Here is a 5186-nt window from a genome sequence, read left to right as displayed (position 1 = left end):
TTGTAGCCTCTTTTGTCCACGTCTTTAGTATATAGTGTTCATGTAATAACCCGAATTTTTTTTATATACTTATTAATTATGAGATTAGAGAATTAATGTTTATTCATAGCTATTGGGTCAACTATTAAGTTAGTGGGAGAAATTTATTATTAATATATAAAATAGTGTATTAGTTAATTTATTAGTGGGCCAATTAATATTATAGAGGGATAGTTGGATAATTCTGGGCCCAGCCACCCCAAATTGTTGCTCTCGTTTTAGAGAGTATTAGGGCAGTGGAGTAAGAGAGCATTGTTCCAAATTGCTGCTCACGTTCTTGGTTCACAAACACATAAATAAAAATAGCTAAAGAGCATTGGGTGGTTGAAGCACATCAGAGAGCTGCTATTTGTGAAGATTCTTCATAGCTTTATAAGGTTCAGGTACAGATGCTATGTTGTATGTACTTTTAATTAAATGTTGGCAAGTAATTATGGAGAAATATAGTGTAGAAGTTAATTAAGATGCCATAATTGAAAGTAATTATTAGGTAATGATTATATTGTAATTATTATAATAATTAAGGGATTAAGGATATGTTTCATTGTATAGTTTTTGAGGAAAAGAATTACTGACTTCTACAGCTACAAAGTCTCGATTTTTACGGTACTAGATTGGACTTTCAGTGATTAAGTAATGATTAGCCCATAATTTATAAATAAAGTAATGATGATTCAATAATTAGAATGGTTTATAATGAGATTGGGTGGATTAAGGCATTGTCATGCATTCTACAACTGCACTGCTGCGGCATTCATGTTCTGCGTTTGCTAATTTGTACAGATTTTTAGTAATTTGATCGGGGTTAGACTTTGATTTTGATTTGTTCTAAAATTATGAAAATATTTCACCTAGACTAATTAGGACGTGTTATTCAATATTTTAAATAGATTGAGGCCATTGGAGGCCGTTTGGTTGGTGTTCTAGGCGTTGCAAGGTTGGGGAACTTCCCATTAGCGAGGTAAGTGAGACTTTAAACTTTGATGCTTGCTTTTTCAAAACCTGTTTTGAAAAATATTTTGTCTGTCTAGTCCATGTGTTAGGACGAGCTTGCGCTTGGCAGAATCGGTGGTTTTTGACCGGCCGCAAATATATATTATTTTGTAAAAAGCTAAAACTATTTAATAAGTGATTTATGATATGGTGTGATGTGGCGTAACCTCGTGCTATGGCGTTGGGGCGTTAGAATTTATTTCTTCGCTACCGTAATATATTTGGGGCATTGTGTATGCCGCCGTGATAGATTTGGGGCATTGTGTATGCCGCCGTAATATATTGGGGCATTGTGTATGCCGCCGTGATAGATTTGGGGCATTGTGTATGATGTCGTGGACTCGTCAAAGTGTTTGGTTAATTTCCTACACTGCCATTAATGACAAGTCCTTAGTGTAGATTGAGTTGAGATATATATAATGTTGTTGTTGAATAATTATTTGGGCCTTATAGAGTAATTATATGGTGAAAGAATTTCTGTGCTCGTTGTGTGTTTGTATTTTCTAACACTTGTTCCAGGGGTATTTAAAGTGGCGGGACAAGGATCTTACTGGGTTATATTTACATATAACTCACTCCTTACCTGCATGTCTATGCAGATACTATTGGTGAAGACGGAGCTAGTAACTGACAAGTTCGCTAGAGTTGATTCAGTAATTGAGGTGAGCCGCCGCATTGTTCGTGGAGGCTGTCAAAAGAGTCTTTATTATTTATTCACATGATGTCTTTCGCAATTCTCTTAGATGCTCCATGGTCTAGTGTAGGATTTGGGCTAGAGTTTCAGTATTATATTTTGAGATATTAATTGTTCGTAATGGTTATCAGATTATGTGGATACTTATTTAATTAATCAAATATTGTAAATCAATGGCTAAGGTATGAAAGTATGATTCGCCTAGCGGGTGGTATTAGTTGGGTGTCAGTCACGTCTAAGAGGTAGTTTGGAACGTAACAGTTCAAGAATCATATCCTTTACATTTAGTATGTCCAAGATCTTTAAGGCATGTCTACATAGTATACTCATAAACTCAAACAGTTTGCAGCTGCAAGAAACTCTAGTTAATGATCGCTTAACAGTTATTATGTGCTCCTTAACACTTCCCTGAGTGCTAATATTATATGTACATAATTCCCCTTCATCATTGGAGCTTTTATATAAACAAGGATCTTTCCCACTCATTTTGAAACGTATCAAATATAGTTGGGGTATATACTTCCCTAGCATGAACCAATAAAGGAAATTTAACCTTTAAAATAGATATTCTTTAAGTCATACAAAATTTGGTTTATTCTCATTGGCACGCTTATCATCAACTGATCTTTGAAAATGCTTAAATAATTATACAATATCTAGATTAGATTTCGAATATCCCCTTAAAGATCCATTGAAACTCTCACTCAATTGTGTGATGCGCATACCTGCTGAGAATGTATTTCTTCCATATGTCATGACCCATTCCTCCCTTATAGCAAATGTATTTTTCAACCAACTATTATCCCAAGGTCATATTTCTCTAGCATTTCCTGCCATGCACTTAAAAAATCCTCTTCATACTCATAATCGTAAAGCAATTTGCTAAAATCTCCTGAAAATGATGCATGGGCTCTAAAGACATGATTTAAATGCTTGAATGCATTCTTTTCCAAGTGCCATATACACAAGCGATGATATGTCTGTGGCATTATTAATGAGACAACAAAAGATATTACGGAATCTTGATCTGTGATAAATGTTTGTGGTTTCTCTGCAGACATAATCTTAAAGAATGCATTAAAAAGCCACTCAAAAGATTCAGCAGATTCTTCATATAGAAGGGTTGCACCAAATATGACCATTTCCCTATGATTGTTCAAACCAACAAATAATGCCAATGATCGGTATTCTTTATTTGTTCTATATGTTGTATCAAAGGACACAACATCTCCATAAATCTTAAAATCTCTTATCATCTTTCCATCTGCCCAGAAAATATTAGTTATCAAACCTCCATCATCTAATTGTAAAGAAAATCGAAAAGCAAGATCCTCTAGAGTTCGTTTCTCAAAATAATTCACCAAGCTACGAGCTACGTCATGTTTCAAACTATCTGTTTTTTTGTCACGAAGATAATTCTTATGATTTCTCTTACTGTAGCCTAGAAAATATTATCCTCCGGCTTGACAACCAGCATAATCAAATGAAGCTTTAGGACGTATCCCTGAATCGTCTAATAAGTCAATTTCATATGTTTGAGCCATTTTTATCTATTTGTGATTGCAACAGATGAACTAAAGATGGAGGAACAAGAGGATGGTTATGTTTCTCTTCGAATGAAGTTATGCGAAACCTCCCATTTGATTGACGACTAACAATAACATGAGCCAAGCAACCGGTTCTAGTTTCCTTTATATGTGTTTGAACAGTAGGATCTCGTTTGTCTTTACCTCTGTAACCTTCTTTATAACATGTTAATTTTCTTGAAGTCACATACCCGAGTACTCTATTTTTCTTTGCATATTCTTTTCTAATATTAAAATCAATTGCAGCTGCGTATTCATTGTAACAATCATATGAATGCTCATCTTAATCAAATTCCATGACAAGTTTTATTGGCATGTTATATCCACTTTGAGAGTCATTAGATATCTCCATAAATCTACATTATAAAAAATATGAATATGACAAATAATTTGTATTCTTAAATTTTGGAAAAACTTGAAAAAATCAAATACTGAATTACAAGACATGGGGTCATCTGCAATCTTATTCATAACTTTTAACTTTTTTGAACCTTTTTCACTTCGAAACTAAGATTGGAAGTCTATACAAGGTTGAATAGAGTCTAATTTTCAAGTGATAAATGTAGAGCAAACTGCTATCATGTTGCCTTTTGTGTTTGAAAGTAGGCATAGCTACTAGGAAGAAACATGTTCTTCTCGATCAACATTTTATGAAACAGTTTGTAATCTTAATTATTCAACTTGTTATGTGTGTTTAATGAATGCATTTTCTCATATTGTTAAATATTGATTTCCTACTTTATTCTCAAAAGTTTAGTTGAGACATATTATCAAGCACATCGTAGACATTTTTTAACACGGGCAATTTGACACTACCAAAATCACAAGAGGTTTAATTTTACACTACAGAAATCACAAGAGATGTAAGATTGAAGAAGAATCTATTTTGTTGCCGTCGCTCTTTGCCCACAATAATATTTTGCTCAACAACTTCTTTCGTGTTTGTTACGACCCAAAGTATCACATGTCGTGATGATGCCTATCTCAATACTAGGCAAGCCGACAATCTAAATAACTCACCATATCTTTTAAGTTTTATAACATAATATTTAAATTTAACGGAAGAAATCTCATAAATACAGATATAATCACTCCCAAAATCCAATGTCAACGAGTAGATGAACATCCAATATGAATACAAAGTCTGACTGATAAAACACTATCTGAAAGTAAAGAACACTACAATAACTGAAGAAAGAAAGTCAAGGTCAGCGGACTCCAGGCAGCTACCTTGATAGTCTTCAACTGATACCACTCTGATATCTAACAGTCGCCGTGTCTGTAAGCACCTGGATCTGCACACGAGGTGCAGAGTGTAGTATCAATACAACCAACTCAATAAGTAACAAGACTAACCTCTGGGCTGAAAATAGTGACGAGTTTCGCAGGTACATTCTAGTATAAATAATAGTACAAAAATGTAGGCATGCTTTCAAGTTCAACAGTTAAACTCAATACAAGTGAAATAGATCAATACTGCATGATATGAGGAATATGTCATCTCAGTGGAAAGACCTCATGTAATACTGGTCACAAATTATTCGGTCACTCGGTACTGTTTATGGCCAATTCAGCCCAGGGATATTCCATCCCGTATATATATACACATCGACTGACAGTCAGTCACTTAGTACCGTATAAGGCCAATCCAGACACTCAGTCACTCAGTACCGTAAATGATACGGACAAGATCCATGTCCAGGGAAAACTTTATCACAATACAAATAAGTAAGGAAAGTCCATGCCCTAGGAAGTCCATCCCGAATATACAATCATTTACGCTCACTGGGGGTGTGTACAGACTCCGGAGGGGCTCCTTCCGCCCAAGCGCTATATAAAGCCGATATGGCCTACTCCGGCATGCAGTACGATCC

At 34.9% G+C, this 5186-nt stretch overlaps 1 long non-coding RNA gene across 1 annotated transcript; it reads left to right on the top strand.

Annotated features, from left to right (window-relative positions):
* Positions 1-246: 246 nt before the first annotated feature.
* LOC104087446 (uncharacterized) lies at positions 247-1907 on the top strand. Its single transcript, XR_001967521.3, has 3 exons — positions 247-422; positions 930-1000; positions 1632-1907. It is a non-coding gene; the product is annotated as an uncharacterized lncRNA (long non-coding RNA).
* The last annotated feature ends 3279 nt before the right edge of the window (positions 1908-5186 follow it).

Source organism: Nicotiana tomentosiformis, chromosome 7, assembly GCF_000390325.3.
Source record: "Nicotiana tomentosiformis chromosome 7, ASM39032v3, whole genome shotgun sequence".
NCBI lineage: Eukaryota > Viridiplantae > Streptophyta > Magnoliopsida > Solanales > Solanaceae > Nicotiana > Nicotiana tomentosiformis.
Note: the sequence above shows the minus strand (reverse complement) of the source record. Positions and strands in the feature narration are given on the sequence as shown.